The following is a 19,104-nucleotide window of genomic DNA, read 5'->3' as shown; positions in this document are numbered from 1 at the left end:
AGGAAGGCCCTAGGCAGGCTGTATTCTGTTGATGGGGGCCAAGATTGAGAGTCTGAGGGGCATGGGGCATCCTAGGTAGGCAGCCTGGGCTCCAGGTTTAGGTTTTTCTGAGTAAGAAGAGGGTTTCCTTGACTGCAGGAGGCCCATTGTTTTTAAATACCTCAAATACGAAAATACATTAATATTTCTGGGAATTTTCTTAAGAGGGCATTTTGGGTTTGTTCTGTTCAGAATGAAATTAAAATGGCCTCACTTTTTGCATTTTCTGCATTTGTTTAAATATAGTTCATTCTTTTTTTTAGTCACCAACAAGTCTGCACTCTGCAGCTCTTCACATTTCCTCTCTTTTCAACATTTACATTTTATATTTATTAAAATTTCTTAATCGCTCAACACAATAAAGGCCTGAGCAATGAACAAAAATACATACATAGTTTAGCAAAAAAAACCCAAACAAACATACAAACATGCTTGGTTTAACAAAAAACATATCAGAGAAAATAAGATTATAAAATTCTCACAAAAAATAAAATTCTAACTAATAAAACTCAGTCTAAAATGAAATGTAAGTAAAATATAAAATCAGCAAATAAAATTAAAATCATAATTAAAAGTAACAGAATTTAAACAAATATGTTTTAATTAGTTTTCTAAACTGTTTCAGAGAGGTGGATTGTCTCAAATCTAATGGGAGAGAGTTCCAAAATACGGGCCCAACAACTGAGAACTAGAGATGTGAATTGTGTGATCGATCGTCTTAACGATCGATTTCGGCTGGGGGGGGGGAGGGAATCGGATCGTCGCAGTTTTGTTTTTTTAAATATTGTGTAAATCGGGGGAGGGCGGGAAAACCGGCACACTAAAACAACCATAAAACCCACCCCGACCCTTTAAATTAAATCCCCCCCTCCCGAACCCCCCCCCCCAAATGTCTTAAATTACCTGGGGTCCAGTGGGGGGGTCCCGGTGTGATCTTTCACTCTCGGGCACACTAAAACAACCCTAAAACCCACCCCGACCCTTTAAAATAAATCCCCCCCAAAATGTCTTAAATTACCTGGGGTCCAGTGGGGGGGTCCCAGTGTGATGTTCCACTCTTGGGCCACGGATGCGTTGATAGAAATGGTGCCATTTTGGTTCCTGTCCCCCGACGTCACGAGCGTAGGAGATCGCTCCCGGACCCTCGCTGGACCCCCAGGGACGTTTGGCCAGCTTGGGGGGGCCTCCTGACCCCCACAAGACTTGCCAAAAGTCCAGCGTGGGTCCGGGAACGACCTCCTGTACTCGAATCGTGTTGCCGTATTGCAAAATGGCCATATGGCCGGCGCCATTTTCCAAAATGGCGCCGGCCGTACGGCAACATGATTTGAGTGCAGGATGTCGTTCCCCGACCCCCGCTGGACTTTTGGCAAGTCTTATGGGGGTCAGGAGGCCCCCCCAAGCTGGCCAAAAGTTCCTGGGGGTCCAGCGGGGGTCCGGGAGCGATCTCCTAGCTCGTGACATCGGGGGACAGGAACCAAAATGGCGCCGGCGCTACAGGGCAAAGGCAGCGCCGGCGCCATTTCTATCAATGCACCCGTGGCCAGTGCACCCGTGGCCAATGCACCCGTGGCCTGGGGTCCAGTGGGGGGGGTCCCAGTGTGGAACATCACACTGGGACCCCCCCCCCCACTGGACCCCAGGTAATTTAAGACATTTTGGGGGGGTTCGGGATGGTGTGGGATTTATTTTAAAGGGTCGGGGTGGGTTTTAGGGTTGTTTTAGTGTGCCGGTTTTCCCGCCCTCCCCCTTCCCCCGATTTACGATTTTTGACGATAAATCGGGGGAATTCCTATTATATATCGCCTCTAATGATTTTTGACGATTTAAAATATATCGGACGATATTTTAAATCATCAAAAAACGATTCACATCCCTACTGAGAACACACATTCTCGAGTGATATGAAGCCTCGTCACCTTCGGGGAGAGAATATCCAGATCTTAAGGCTCTTGTTGGTTGATAAAACTTAAGCATGGGAAGTATCCTCAAGATTTAAGAGTTTGAATATTAACATGGCAATTTTATATTTAGCTCTTTCCTGAATAGATTGCCAGTGTAACTATTAAAACTGGAGTAATATGTTCTAATCTTTTATAAGTCCAGAGAGCAAACGGGCAGCAGAATTGAGTATCAACTGTAAAGCGATGTAGAGAGATGTATGAAAAACCAAGGCCTGGATTTATCAAAATATCTCCTGCAATAGAAAAAGGGGCATGTTTTATGGTAATAGGCACTTTATCGCAATTTGCCCTAATACCTTTGCGAAGAGCTAAGTTACCGCAAATTGCGATAACCTTTTCACACTTTGAGATAAGTGCCAGAATGTGGTATTTCCTACATACAGCCGAGAGAGAGAGTGAGAGAAAGAAGGAGAGAGAGAGAGAGGGAGGGAGAGAGAGAGAGAGATTTATATCTCTATGGGAGGACCACCTAGTCACTCGAGGTGAGATTTAGGTATTAGTGTAGGGGTTAAGGGCCACTTTGACATTCAAGCCAGCTTGATGTTACCCAGGTAGAGAGTCCATCAAGCTAGGTTGAGAGAACATTGCACAAATCTCATCTTTGGGTGAGTGTCCTCACTCCGACGGTCATCAAACCTTCACTAGAGAGCACTGTTCTGTTCGTACGTTTCACTTTGAATGTCAAAGTGGCCCCTAACCCCTACACTAATACCTAAACCTCACCTCGAGTGACTAGGTGGGCCTCCCATAGGGATATAAATACCTATCTAGTGTGAGAGTGTTATGGCTAGGTGCTTGTTCTCTCTCTCTCTTTCTCTCCCCAAACATTGTAACTAAAATCAGCAATAGGACTTTGCATGCATAAACATCTTATAGCATTTTGATAAATGAGGGGGCAAGATAGAGACTGTTACAGTAATCAATGATGGGGAACATGGAGGCCTGAAGAACTGTGTGAAAATCAGAGTCATGAAGTATTTTTTTTAAACTAGCCAAAACCAAAAGTCTAGTCATATTTAAAGATAATTTATTTAAAAAAAAAGTAATTTCTGGAGACTAGAGAAACAAATGTTAAAGAGTTCTAAAGTTTCATTCCAAAACTGATGGATTTCAATTACAAACTAAGGGGGTCATTTTCTATCACTTATTGTGTGCGATAAACGGATCTCCCACGCGCTAGCTTGCCAGGGGTGGAGTCGGGGTGGAGTTGGGGAAGCGAGGAGGCAGACGCTGCAATGTGTTCGCTGGCGGTAATAAGGTAAGCACCATTATTGTTGCCAGTAGTGTGCCCAATAGCGCCACCGTTCACGGTGGCGCTATTGGGCACACTACTGGCAACAATAATAAAAGCCGGCAGCAATAACACCACAGTGGTATGAAGGCTGCTGGCTTTCGCAGGCCCACCCCCCCCTTCGCCCCCCCACCCCTCGTTTTCATTGGATTCACCATTCTGTGTTAGAATAGTGAATCCAGGCCTAAATGTTGTCCGCGTAAATTTTATAGCAGTCAGAGAATTGAGAATTTTACAGATTGGCACACGCTAAATGTTGAACAAAGCAGCAGATAGAAATGATCCCTGAGTACTGTAGAGAGAGATGTTTTCAGTACTCACTGATGGTGACTGTAAGTTAGTTCTTCCAAGTAGAAGGGAAGATGTAGCAGGCAGCGACACAGGGAACATGGGCCCTTGAGGAGCAAGTACCAGTTTCCTGATAGCACCTGAAAGAAGCAGAGAGGCCCCCGAGGAGCGGGTACCCTGTTAGCGACCCCAAAGGGTAGTAAGAGTTCCAGGTAGAGCTGGAGTGGCAGAGTAGCTTAGGAATGGAGAGCGAATCCCATCCGTGATGAATCCTGTTGCTAACTCAACGAGCTAGCAAATACTGTAGGCAGATATACCCTGGAGTCGTGACGTCAGAACAGGGGGACGCCCCTGAGGTTCGCGCCAACGTGAAGATAAAGTTGAGGGTGGCGAGTGTGCGTGCGCCCTAGAGGTACCTTGAAGGAGAATGGTGGAAGGCAGCACCAAGGCCGGTCCGGGGACGCCGGAGAGAACGGCAAGCAGATGCCACGGCGGCCATCAGTCCAAGGTGAGCGGGAGGAGCCGCAAGAAGAGAGAGGTATAGGGGGCAAAGCAGTCAAAGACCAACGGACGCAACAGTGCCCCCTTTGAAAGGACGGCCTCCGGCCCTTTTACCAGGATTTGGTTTGTGGGGATGCATCTGATGAAACTGAAGAAGCATTTCTTTGTCCAGGATATTTGCCATCGGCTCCCAAGAATTCTCTTCGGGGCCGTAACCTTCCCAAGACAGAAAGTATTCCCAAGTTTTGCCACGTCTTCTTATATCCAGAATAGCTTCAACTTTATATTCAAGGTCTTCCTCTGTGGAAATATAAATTGATTCTGGAGACTTGGATGAGAACTTACCGAGAATGAGTGGTTTCAAAAGAGAAACGTGGAATGCGTTGTGTATTTTCAATCCAGGCGGTAGCTTTAGAACTGTATGTATCGATGTCAAGACATCGGAGAATTGGAAACGGTCCAATGTAGCATGGAGCAAATCAAATAGAAGGTAACTTTAGTCTCAAATGCTAAGTTGATGATGCATACTGAGGGAGCAGTCCTGGCATCACTGGAGTTGTAGGCATACAAGGAATAGGAGTAACCTCCTTTAGGCATTTACCATGGCATTCTGGGCCGCAACGGGAGAGTTCCAACGTGGCCCAATTGAATTGCGGCATATGCAGCTGCAACCAGGGTAGCCCCAGAATGATAAGGTGCATGGCCTTCTCCAACACAAAGAAGGAAATTAGTTCTGTGTGGAGAGCTCTGGTGTGGAGGGATACTGGTTCGGTACAAAAGGTAACAGCACCAGGTAAAGGTTCCCCGTGAATAGATGATAAGAGTAATGGAGTCTTCATAGTGGTGAGGGGGATCCTCAAGTATTCCACTAGACGTTGAAGAATAAAATTACCTCCTGCCCCTGAGTCCACCAGGGCAAGAGTCTGAAACTCCAAAGGTCCGCAGATCAAAGAGACAGGGAGAGAGAGCAGAGGAGAGGGCGTAGTGAGGCCTAAAAAGAGTACTCCTGCAGGACTTAGGCCCGTCCGTTTCCTGGACATATCGGGCATGTTTGGACTGCATGACCAGCTTGTCCACAGTACATGCACAATCCATTCCTCTTCCGAAGTCTTCTCTCTTTAGATCTCAACATATGGAACCAGGTTCTGTCAATAAGCTCCAAGATTGTCTAGCTCCATTTCCTGTGTTCCTGCCTTTTTTGCTGCCACATCCACTCTTGGAGTGTCTTTGCCATCCTGACCACCCCACTATTGGAATTGAGTAGTTTTCAAATTATCAATTGATATAATCCATTCTTGTCCTTTCTTTTCCAAAATCACATCTGTTCTTGGATTTATAACTTTAAAAACAGCAACAGATTTGAGCCAACATGGGTGTAGAGATCAAAGAGTAGATCCCCTCTACTGGACAAGAAGGCCAGGAGCAAGTGATGAGGGGAGTGGTGAAACATCACTTTCAGTCAAGAAATTCCACATCTCTTGCACAACTCTTGCAAGAAAGACAGACAATCCTTAGGGAGGGATAGGGAGGGCAATCAATCCAATGATGTATTAGCATTAACACCACACACAAAAAAGAGAGCAGAATAATCAAACAGTCCAATCTTCATAGTGTTGAAAAATAGGAAAATGGATTCCTTATTTTTATTTTTTCACAAGCAACTACTCCAAAAGCTCAATGCGATATGCTATAGTTTTCAACCAGGTCCCCCGACACGGACCGTGTTTTGCTTAGAGCTGAGTCAGGAGGGATTGAACACAGTGTATAATTTCAAGCACTAAAAACAAACAAAAAGTTATATATTAGTGATAACTAAGGACTGTAAACAAAGGGCAAAATAACATACCAATGCCGGGACACATACCTTAAGTCAAGTCCAATTTAGAATCAGAGGAGAGCGGGCAATGCTAACAGAAACACTCATTTAAAGCAATGTATTATGTCGCGAAAAGGAGCGCCAATCAGAGAACACCAACACAGATGACATTAGGGATGTGAATCGTGTGATCGATCATCTTAACGATCAATTTTGGCTGGGGGGGGAGGGAAATCTGATCATCATGGGTTTTTTTGTTAAAAAATCATCAAATCGTAAATCGGCGGGAAAACCGGCACACCAAAACAACCCTAAAACCCACCCCGACCCTTTAAAACAAATCCCCCACCCTCCTGAACCCCCCCAAAATGTTTTAAATTACCTGGGGTCCAGTTGGGGGGGGGGGGTCCCGGCGCGATCTCCCACTCTCGGGCCACGGCTACGTTAATAGAAATGGCGCCGGTGGCCCTTTGCCCTTACCATATGACAGGGCAAAGGTAGCGCCGGCGCCTTTTTTGTTCCTGTCACCCAACGTCACGAGTGCAGGAGATCGCTCCCGGACCCCTGCTGGACCCCCAGGGACTTTTGGCCAGCCTGGGGGGGGCCTCCTGACCCCCACAAAACTTGCCAAAAGTCCAGCGGGGGTCCGGGAGCGACCTCCTGCACTCAGGCCGTATTGCCAATATTCAAAATGGCGCCGGCGCTACTTTTGCCCTCACTATGTCATACGGGTCATATGACATAGTGAGGGCAAAGGTAGCGCCGTATGACATAGTGAGGGCAAAGGTAGCACCAGCGCCATTTTGAATATTGGCAATACGGCCCGAGTGCAGGAGGTCGCTCCCGGACCCCCGCTGGACTTTTGGCAAGTCTTGTGGGGGTCAGGAGGCCCCCCAAGCTGGCCAAAAGTCTCTGGGGGTCCAGCGGGGGTCCGGGAGCGATCTCCTGCACTCGTGATGTCTGGTGACAGGAACCAAAATGGCGCCGGCGCTACTTTTGCCCTGTCATATGGTAAGGGCAAAAGGCCACCGGCGCCATTTCTATTAACGCAGCCGTGGCCCGAGAGCAGGAGATCACGCCAGGCCCCCCCCCCCCCCACTGGACCCCAGGTAATTTAAAACATTTTGGGGGGGTTCGGGAGGGTGGGGGATTTGTTTTAAAGGGTCGGGGTAGGTTTTAGGGTTGTTTTGGTGTGCCGGTTTTCCCGCCCTCCCCCGATTTACGATTTTTTGACGATAAATCGGGGAAATTGCTATTGTATCACGGCTCTAACGATTTTTGACGATTTAAAATATATCTGACGATTGTTTTAAATCGTCAAAAAATGATTCACATCCCTAGATGACATCCACCAATCAAAAAGCATACAGAACGCAGACAAAATACAATCAAATAAAACGGAACCATTCTATTTCATTGTTAAGACCCATCGGGGCTAAACAATTCAATCGAAAAATCATTTTTGTTCCCTGTGTGTCAAAATTTCTGCGAAATTTCCACCTCGTGATGGGGGAGGGGGGGGAATGATATCAATAATAAGGAACTTAAGGTTCGATTCAGAGTGCGCATGTAAGGACCAATGGGCTACCAAAGGGGCCATTTCACTATAAGGCCAATACGAACTAGGATATTTGAACATCGGTCCAATATCTGCACTAGTCGTGAAACGGCCCCTTTGGTACCCCATTGGTCCTTACATGCGCACTATGAATCGGACCTTAAGTTCCTTATTATTGATATCATTCCCAACCCATCCCAACCCTTTAAATTTAATTAACTACAACCCCACACCCTCCTGACCCCCCAAGACTTACCAAAAGTCCCTGGTGGTCCAGCGGGGGTCCTGGTGTGATCTCCTGCACTCGGCTGTCGGCTGCCGGTATTCAAAATGGTGCCAATAGCCTTTGCCCTCACTATGTCAGCTATAAACTGATTAACTTTTAAGAGAAAAGACTGCAGTTTCACAATTTTTTCTTCTCAACTTTCAATCATGGACAATGTATCTTAGTTGGGTTTGAAGTCTGGGATGACTGTTAAATCTGGGCTTCCTGCCAGCCCTTCACCCTGAGTTGAGATAACCTCTTGGGAAACAGACAATTGTGCCAGCAGGTAGATTGTCTGCTAGACATTTTTGTATTTCTTGATGGTACATTTGCATATATTTAGGATTTAAATGATAGCCCATGTCAGAAATTACTGTTTGCATTGTCCTATTCTTTACCAGAGGTAGGAGACTTATGGACACTGTTTGAGACCCTAGGGACACATACCATGTCAGCTTTAAGCATTCTTCATTCAGTGAACCACAACACAGTGGGGCGGATTTTCAGAGCCCTGCTCGCCTAAATCCGCCCAAATCCGGGCAGATTTAGGTGAGCAGGGCCCTGCGCGCCGGTGAGCCTATTTTACATAGGCTCACCGGCGCGCGCAGACCCCGGGACTTACGCGAGTCCCGGGGTTCTCCAAGGGGGGCGTGCTGGGGGCGTGTCAGGGGCGGGCCCGGTCGTCGCGGCGTTTAGGGGCCGTGCCAGGAGCATTTCGGGGGCGGGCCCGGGGGTGTGGCCGCGCCCTCCGGACCCGCCCTCAGGTCGCGTCCCGGCACGCTAGCGCCCGCTGGCGCGCGGGGATTTACGCCTCCCTCCGGGAGGCGTAAATCCCCCGACAAAGGTAAGGGGGGGGCTTAGACAGGGCCGGGTGGGTGGGTTAGGTAGGGGAAGGGAGGGGAAGGTGAGGGGAGGGCAAAAGGAAGTTCCCTCCGAGGGTAGGCTGCGCGGCTCGGCGCGCGCCGGCTATACAGAATTCATAGCTTTGCGCGCGCCGATCCAGGATTTTAGTGGATACGCGCGGCTCCGCGCGTATCCACTAAAATCCAGCGTACTTTTGCTTGCGCTTGATGCGCCAGCAAAAGTACGCCTATTCGCGTTTTTTGAAAATCTACCCCAGTAGGTGTAAACTTATGTTCAGGATATGGTTATGAGCATAATTTAATGTGCACTGAGCCCCGGGCTATTTTCTAATAGACATTTCCATGCTTAAAACCAGAATTTATATACATAAATGGCTTTGAAAATAAGGCCCCAAATGAACAGTGATGCTTTACTCTCTGGACAGAAGTTCTATAGAGGTCTGAATGCTGCCATCCAGTGGCAGCCTAAAATTGTTCAAACTCAAGATCTATCTGTATAGAGGCATGGAACTAACTTTTCACTGTCCTTTATATCCTCTTTTCCCTTCTTCCACTTTCCTTTGATTTTCTCTACCTCTTATTTATCTGACTCCCCCTTCTCTTTTAACTCTTCTACCTTTTCCAACTGCTTTTGAACTCTCAGGGCAACTTCCAATGCCTGTCAACTACACCTAGTGATACTATCTATGTTAGCAGCAGCAGAGGTTTACACAGGTTTTCTATAGTGTCACATTAGTCTTACAGATTATTATTCTCAAAGTCTGCAGTTTAAACATTTTAATATTTATATATTAACTAAACATATATATATAACCCTCCTTTCTCTGGGGGTGATCTTCAGATTTTGCAGTGTACTAGTCAATGCATTACAATGTCTGGAATCATGCACTGATTTATACTATAGGGAGCTGGATTTACCTGTCACGACCCATGGGATCACCAAATAAAACTAGTCTCCACAAATTTTTTGTTCCAAAATAAGAAAAATGCATTTATTTAAAGTCCCAGAAACAAAGCTTGGAAAAGGCAGAAAAATCAGCAAGCAGACCAGAATGCACAACCCCCCCCCAAAAAAAAAACAACAAAAAAACCCAGAGGAAACAGTTCCCAATTCTTAAAGTGGTTATGCATACTGCTCTCAAGCAGCTCAAATCACCAAATAGAGTTTTCAAAAATTCACCACGAAGATCTATGCCTTCCTAAATCATAAAATAAGACATGATATATCTTCTCCTTTATTCCAAATACTCACTGACTCCAGACTTCCGCAGTCAGAATGATGTCTTCACAGGTTAGGGGTACTGATCCTTCTAGATGGCCTGATACCCTTACTATACAACTCTCCCCAGGGGATCACTAGAACTCAGAGTTGGGCATCACAGTGGGGCTGCCCTCCCTAACCTTTAAACAAGACATTTTAATCTCAAACTAAATGTTTATCCCGACTGCCCATTCGCTTGGAGGAAGAACCCTCTTATCACTCACATCAAATGCTGACACCCTTGAACCTCTCAATGCTGGAAAGTTCTTCATTTGAATGAATAATACACATTAGTTAACCAAGACAAGTAGTCATATATATATTTCCACCAGCTAAACTTTCAGACTTTATTTTAATTCACATTCTTCTGTGACAGCGTGAGTGATCTTGGGCTGGCTAGAGAACAGACTCAGTCTAGACTCTGGCTGTTCTCTCAAACTTTTTATTAATGACAAGAAAGAAAAACAAAAGAATCTCTACTTACCTTAGTAGTTCTCAAAGCAAAAACAGCAATGCAATTCACAATTCAGCAGTATTGGCCTTTCCTGGGTTTCTTTTCATCCCTGGGACTTTCTTTTCCCTCCCAGTCCTGGCTAGTTATTCCCTCTCTCCAGGAAACTGCCCCTGGACCAGGATTCTCTGCTGCTATAGGCCTTAATGTGGACTGGGCCAGATCTCTGGAGCTGGGGTTTTCTCCTGTATATCCCTTCACATATCCTCCCCCTCAGCTCTAACTTCTTAGGTAGAGTGCTTGCCCTTATTAGAGGTGTAGTTTACAGAAGACCAATATTCCTATTTTCCTTCTTCATCCAATGCTGGGGCTATCTAACCCTTCTAGGCCATAATAAGTTTCTCTTCTTGTCTTCAGGTTAGCTGGAATACCCCACCTTTCTTTGGCAGCATTGCTGTTGGGTTTTCGGTATCTTGAAGTTCTTTCCATCTAATTTTGGGCTCCTCCAAGATGAGGTCTCTGGAAATGGGTCTTTTTTACAATTGAAAATCCAATCATCAAGTTGGTCTCATAAAATCTCAAAGTGGGGATAACTGCACACCAGAACAACTAGATAAGTGAGCTTAAATGCACTCTCACCTCTACCCTGGCTTGCCCTGCAGTAGTTTCAGTACCATCTGACAAGTGGGGTACTGTTGATGATCCCCATGTATACAATTATTGCCGCCTTCTTATTGTTGACATAGTCTCTCTGAACTAGCTCCTTCTTAATGAGTGCCTTGCCACACCCTGAATCTAACAAAACTTGGGTGGGAACCTCATTCAGATCAACTGGGATCAAAAAGTCTGAACGTCCCAGATGTGGACCATCCACCAAATTACAGCTTTGCATCTTTGCAAAAGTATGTACCCACTGGTGCTCCTATTCTTCATCCTCAAGTTGGAAGCTGTCCTTGATACTGTGCTCTTTTTCTCCACAATGGGAGCACATCTGCAGTAACTGATCCACCTTAATTTAACAGTTCCCACAAAGGGTTCATCATTTCCTTCCTTTGTTTGAATAAATTCATCTTTTTGGATCTTTACTAGCTTACATTCCCATTCTGGAGCCTCAAGCCATGGACAATCCTCAACAGCATGATATTTTACCATAGAATAGGAACATATCTAAATGCTCTGCTCTGCTTTAACTTTACTGCTTTTTACAAAGGGTTCTTTATTTTCTTCTTTATCATAGGGGCAACATTCCTCCTTATGTCCATTCCTGGCACAAAATGAGCAAAAGGAGAAGTGTCTGGACCCTTGCTACTCAGGTGGGCAAATACATCAGAGACTCCTTTTCTCCTCTGACTTTGTGGTCATACCTTCTCTGGAGGTATTCTCCTGTCAGTGTATACTTTAGCCTCTAGTGCTGGCTGAGTTACCAGGTTGAAGTCCAGAGCCTCTCTTCCTTGATATCAGCAAATTCTAGACAAATGGCCTCTCCTTCCACAATTGAAACAAACTGAGGAGCAAGATGGCTGTGCCCTGAGTATGGAAGCAGAGTTGTGCTGTTCCAGGCACTATTTCTGGGGTCGCACAGTCTTATGAGAGCCTATGCAGGTTGCTTTTAGAGCCTATGCACAAATTCTGGAATCAATTGAGCCAGATGGAAGACATCCGTCACTTCCCATGCTTTTTCTAAGATGAAACACACCCAATTCTGCATGGGCCTGTCCAACCCATCCAGGAACAGCTCTAGAAATACCTAATTAGCGTCCCCAAGGCCTGTACACCTCTGGTTGTAGCCACTAGGGATGTGAATCGTTTTTTGATGATTTAAAAAAATCTTCAGATATTTTTTAAATCATCAAAAATCGTTAGAGTTGCGATACAATAGAAATTTCCCTGATTTATCGTGAAAAATCGTAAATCGGGGGGGAGGGGGAGGGCGGGAAAACCGGCACACCAAAACAACCCCTAAACCCACCCTGACCCTTTAAAATGAATCCCCCACCCTCCCGAACCCCCCCAAAATGTTTTAAATTACCTGGTGGTCCAGTGGGGGGGGGGGGGGGGGTCCTGGCGCGATCTTCCGCTCTTGGGCCATCGGCGCCGATGGCCCGAGAGTGGGCACCAGCCATCCAGTGCTCCTACCATGTGACAGGGGCGGGCCAATGGCACGGATACCCTGTCACATGGTAAGGGCAAAGGGCCATCGGTGCCATTTTTATTAATGCAGCCGATGGCCCAAGAGCGGGAGATCGCTCCCCGTGCACCCACTGGACCACCAGGTAATTTTAAAACGTTTTTTGGGGGTTCGGGAGGGTGGGGGAGGGTTTTTTTGTTATCAGATCGGGCGCAGCCGATAACAAAAAAAAAATTGAGCCGGACAATAAAAATTTTAAGATTTTGAATCGGAACCAGAACAGATCAGATTCCGGTTCTGATTCACATCTCTAGTAGCCACTTCCATCTGGTATCTTTTAGCTGATGAAAAAGACTGCATGGAGTTTCCTCAAGTTGTATAGTACTCCTTTGGAACTGTTGCTGGTAGGTTTCCATTAGGGATGTGAATCATGTGCCCTATCGTCTTAACGATTGAAATCGTCTAGCAGGAGAAGAAAATCGTGTTTGGCACGATTTTTTAGTTAAAAAATCATTTTTTCCGATTAGTGCACACTAATCGGAGTTAGTGCGCACTAACCGGGAGTTAGTGATCCCATTAGTGCGCACTAACAGAAAATTATACAATTTGACACTTTTCAGGTCAGTTAAGGTCAGTTTAGGAATGAATATGTATTCCTATTGGCTGCCCTCTTATTTATTCATGTTACCAAGGTTCCCACTGACAATATATGGGGGATGGGAAATGGAAACAGTTAGTAGCTTGACAAAAAAAGTAATGTGATCAGTCAATGTGACTAGAACTTGTGCCCTAACCCTGACACCAGGGGTGTTGTGATCTTCCTGTACACAGTGCCCTATCCCTATTAATACCAGGAGTGTTATTTTATTTATTTATTTTTAATTTTTATATACCGGAATTCCTGTATACAATACAAATCAATCCGGTTTACAAGTAACAAAAAGGTTGCCCTGGTCTGGGAGGTTAGACCGGGGTTTTTTTTACATGGAACATTGAACAATAACAATCAGCCATTGAACCTTATTACAACTATTTAACCTTATTACAATGAACATTGAAAGTAATAATAATTATATTTAACAAATTTAACAATTAACAAAACCTTAACCGTGTAATGAATTGTATGTGTGAGTTCATCTTTTTACAAGGAATTTTAGTATCGAATATGGTCTGCAAAAAGCGGCTATATAAAGGTGAATAACGACTGTTAAATAGACATGAGAATAAGTAAGTGCGGGTATGAAATTAAGTGTCAATGTGTTAGTGACACCCTGCAGTGGTTGGATTTGAGAGTCAGGAGGAGGTGCCTAGTTACACTCCGGGAATTGGAACGCTTGCCTGAAAAGCCAGGTTTTTAACCTTTTTTTAAACTCTGGTAGATTAGGTTCGAGTCGAAGGTCTGGTGGGAGCGCATTCCATTGGTGTGGTCCCGCAGTGGAGAGTGCTCTTTTTCTTAGTGTTGATTTGGCCGGAGCTGCGACTAATGTGCCTTTGTAGGCGCTTCTGATGGGTCTGGTAGATGAGTGTGGACGAAGTTGGGTTTGTAGAGATATGTTGTGATCTTCCTGCACACAGTGCCCTAACCCTGATACCAGGGGTGTTGTGATCTTCCTGCACACAGTGCCCTAACCCTGATACCAGGGGTGTTGTGATCTTCCTGCACACAGTGCCCTAACCCTGATACCAGGGGTGTTGTGATCTTCCTGCACACAGTGCCATATCCCTATTAATACCTGGAGTGTTGTGATCTTCCTTCATGCAGTGCCCTATCCCTAATGCCAGGAGTGTTGTGATCTTCCTGCACACAGTGCCCTATCCCTATTAATACCAGGAGTGTTGTGATCTTCCTGCACACAGTGCCCTATCCCTATTAATACCAGGAGTGGTGTGATCTTCCTGCACACAGTGCCCTAACCCTGATACCAGGGGTGTTGTGATCTTCCTGCACACAGTGCCCTATCCCTATTAATACCAGGAGTGTTGTGATCTTCCTGCATGCAGTGCCCTATCCCTAATGCCAGGAGTGTTGTGATCTTCCTGCACACAGTGCCCTATCCCTATTAATACCAGGAGTGTTGTGATCTTCCTGCACACAGTGCCCTAACCCTGATACCAGGGGTGTTGTGATCTTCCTGCACACAGTGCCCTATCCCTATTAATACCAGGAGTGTTGTGATCTTCCTGCACACAGTGCCCTAACCCTGACACCAGGGGTGTTGTGATCTTCCTGCACACAGTGCCCTATCCCTATTAATACCAGGAGTGTTGTGATCTTCCTGCACACAGTGCCCTATCCCTATTAATACCAGGAGTGTTGTGATCTTCCTGCACACAGTGCCCTAACCCTGATACCAGGGGTGTTGTGATCTTCCTGCATGCAGTGCCCTATCCCTATTAATACCAGGAGTGTTGTGATCTTCTTGCACACAGTGCCCTATTCCTGATACCGGGGATGTTGTGATCTTCCTGCATGCAGTGCCCTATCCCGGTTACCGGGGGTGTTGTGATCTTCTTGCACACATCCCGGTATTAGGGATAGGGCACTGCGTGCAGGAAGATCACAACACTCCTGGTATCAGGAATGGGGCACTGTGTGCAGGAAGATCACAACACCCCTGGTATTAGGGATAGGGCACTGTGTGCAGGAAGATCACAACACTTCTGGTATTAATAGGGATAGGGCACTGCATGCAGGAAAATCACAACACCCCTGGTATCAGGGATAGGGCACTGTGTGCAGGAAGATCACAACACCCCGGAAGAGTGAGGGTCAGGCAGCTCCCCCCTGTCTGTGAAGCCAGCCTCTCACTAGTAATGCAGGGAGGGAGCTGTCTCAGCCTTCACCATCCTCCCCCCCCTCACCCACACACCATTCACTGGCTGGGACATGGGGGAGGGGAGGAGTGAGGGTCAGGCAGCTCCCCCCTCTCTGTGAAGCCAGCCTCTCACTAGTAATGCAGGGAAGGAGCTGTTTCAGCTTCACCATCCTCCCCCCCCCCCCCCCCTCACGCACACACCATTCACTGGCTGGGACATGGGGGAAGTCAGGAGTGAGGGTCAGGCAGCTCCCCCCTGTCTGTGAAGCCAGCCTCTCACTAGTAATGCAGGCAGGATAGGGCACTGCATGCAGGAAGATCACAACACCCCTGGTATCAGGGATAGGGCACTTAGTGCAGGAAGATCACAACACCCCTGGTATCAGGAATAGGGCACAAGTTCTAGTCATATTGACTGATCACATTACTTTTTTTGTCAACTACCAAAAGTTTCCATTTCCCATCCCCCCAACCATCACCTCAGTTGGAACCTTGGTAACATCAATAGATAAGAGGGCAGCCAGCCAATAGGAATACATATTCATTCCTAACTGACCTTTACTGACCTGGAAAGTGTCAATAATTTTTATCATTTTCTGTTAGTGTTCCTGAGTTTCCATTTCCATTTCCCATCCCCCCAACCATCACCTCAGTGGGAACCTTGGTAACATCAATAGATAAGAGGGCAGCCAGCCAATAGGAATACATATTCATTCCTAACTGACCTTTACTGACCTGGAAAGTGTCAATTTGTATCATTTTCTGTTAGTGTGCACTAACACGATTTAATGATTTTTAACGATAAATCGTTAGAATTTCTATTGTATTGTGTTCTATAATGATTTAAGACGATATTAAAATTATCGGACGATAATTTTAATCGTTGAAAAACGATTCACATCCCTAGTTTCCATCATGTAACCCACTCTTTCCAGAATGGCAGATTTGACATCGGAATAGTTGGCTCTCTCATCAGGATACTTGGCTTTCACTGGAAAATAAATTTGCCAGTTACATTGTGCAGGTTGGCTTCTGGCCAGCCAGTCATGTGAGCAGTTCTTTCAAAACTTTTTAAGAATACATCTGGGTCTTCACTGGCCTTCATCTTAAACAACCTTGGAGAAACTGGGGTTGTCCTTGATATGGTGGCTTGCCTTGCTTTGAAAATCTTTGTCTGCTGGTTCAGTGCTCTCAGCTGGTTCAGTACTCTCAGCCACTGCTGGTTCAGTACTCTCAGCTGCTGTCCATACTGTTCATGTAGGGTTTTCAACCCATTTCTAGAGCTGCTGCTACCCTTCCGTCTGGGCCTGTAGTGATTGTTCCATATTATTTAATTAGCTCCGTTAGCTCAAAAGCTTTCTTGAATGGTTCGGCCCTGTTCAGAAGTATATAAACAACAAAACCTTCCTTTAAGGAAATGTTCCTGTGTCTTTGGCTCTGATTCTTTCAAGGTGGAGCTACCTTCCTTAACCTGCTGTAAAATAATCTCTAGCCACAGCTGTAGCCAGGCCCCTTGAAAAAAAATAATCATCCCTTCTTGTTCTTCCCATCTTGGTCTGGTTATCTGTCTGTACAAGCATTAGAGCAGAAATCTCCAAACTAACACCCTATGTGACACTGTGAGTGGTCCTTGGCTGGCCAGAGAACAGACTAATAGGGATGTGAATCGTTTTTCAACGATTAAAATTATTGTCCGATAATTTTAAAATCGTCTTAAATCATTAAAGAACACGATACAATAGGAATTCTAACGATTTATCGTTAAAAAATTGTTAATCGGGTTAGTGCGCACTAACTGGGAGTTAGTGCACACTAACAGAAAATGATACAAATTGACACTTTTCAGGTCAGTTAGGAATGAATATGTATTCCTATTGGCTGGCTGCCCTCTTATTTATTGATGTTACCAAGGTTCCCACTGAGGTGATGGTTGGGGGGATGGGAAATGGAAACGGTTGGTAGCTTGACAAAAAAAGTAATGTGATCAGTCAATGTGACTAGAACTTCTGCCTATCCCTGATACCGGGAGTGTTGTGATCTTCCTGCACACAGTTCCCCAACCCTGATACCGGGAGTGTTGTGATCTTCCTGCACGCAGTGCCCTAACCCTGATACCAGGGGTGTTGTGATCTTCCTGCATGCAGTGCCTTAACCCTGATACCGGGAGTGTTGTGATCTTCCTGCACTGAGCAGGGATACGGCACTGCATGCAGGAAGATCACAACACTCCCGGGATCAGGGTTAGGTCACTGTGTGCAGGAAGATCACAACACTCCCGGTATCAGTGATACGGCACTGCGTGCAGGAAGATCACAACGCCCCCGGTATCAGGGATAGGGCACTGCATGCAGGAAGATCACAACACTCCCGGTATCAGGGTTAGGGCACTGCATGCAGGAAGATCACAACACTCCAGGTATCAGGGTTAGGGCACTGAGTGCAGGAAGATCACAACACCCCTGGTATCAGGGATAGGGCACTGTGTGCAGGAAGATCACAACACCCCTGGTATCAGGGTTAGGTCACTGTGGGCAGGAAGATCACAACACTCCCAGTATCAGGGATATGGCACTGAGTGCAGGAAAATCACAACACCCCTGGTATCAGGGATAGGGCACTGCGTGCAGGAAGATCACAACACTCCCGGTATCAGGGTTAGGGCACTGTGTGCAGGAAGATCACAACACTCCTGGTATTAGGGATAGGGCACTGCATGCAGGAAGATTACAACACTCCCAGTATCAGGGATAGGGCACAAGTTCTAGTCACATTGACTGATCACATTACTTTTTTTGTCAAGCTACCAACTGTTTCCATTTCCCATCCCCCATATATTGTCAGTGGGAACCTTGGTAACATGAATAAATAAGAGGGCAGCCAATAGGAATACATATGCATTCCTAAACTGACCTTAACTGACCTGAAAAGTGTCAAATTGAATCATTTTCTGTTAGTGCGCACTAACAATGGTTAGTGCGCGCTAACCTCCGGTTAGTGTGCGCTAACTTCCTGTTAGCGCGCACTAACTCCTGTTAGTGCGCACTAATCGGAAAACCAATTTTTTAACTAAAAAATCGTGCCAAACACGATTTTCTTCTTTTGCCAGACGATTTTGATCGTTAAGACGATCGGGCACACGATTCACATCCCTACAGACTAAGGCTGGACTCTGACTGTTCTCATGTAAACTTTGTATAATGACAAGAAAACAAAATAGAAGCAGCTCTGCTTACCTGAGTAATTCTCAAAAAAAAAAAAAAAAAAAAAAAAGCACAGCAATCTAATTTATAGTTCTTCAGTATTGGCCTTTCCTATGCTTCCTTCTCATCCCTGGGGACTCCTCTCCCCTTCTGTACCTGGATAGTTATTCCAGCTCCCTAGGGAACTGCTCTTTTACCATGATTCTCTGTGGCACTTGCTATAAGGTTTAAGTTGGACTGAGCCAGATCTCTGGAGCCGATCCTTTATGGTATTCTGAGGTTTTCTTCTGTATATCCCTTCACACAATCCCATTGTCTTCATCTTTCTAATGGCTATTGTCTCTTTATCCGGTCGCAGAAGTGCTCACAAAAAATCCACTTGTTTTTTTTCTGTTTCTGCACCTGTTACTTTAGATGGCCAGTCAGAATTTCTTCATTGTGGAATGTTTCTACTTCTCCAAGGAAATCTGAGGCCTGGCTCATTTCTGTGCCTTCATCCATGAGTGATGGTTATAATTTTATTCTTTCTTTCTTTCTTCCCTTCTTTTCTGCTTTTTTATATTCTGCATTTTCACTTTAGCAATGCGGATTACAATATACAAATATAGTGAGACAATGCACTGTATTATGACTTTAACTGACTGTAAACTGAGGACTTATTTG

Source organism: Rhinatrema bivittatum, chromosome 1, assembly GCF_901001135.1.
Source record: "Rhinatrema bivittatum chromosome 1, aRhiBiv1.1, whole genome shotgun sequence".
Taxonomy (NCBI): Eukaryota; Metazoa; Chordata; class Amphibia; order Gymnophiona; family Rhinatrematidae; genus Rhinatrema; species Rhinatrema bivittatum.
This window is presented reverse-complemented; position numbering follows the sequence as displayed.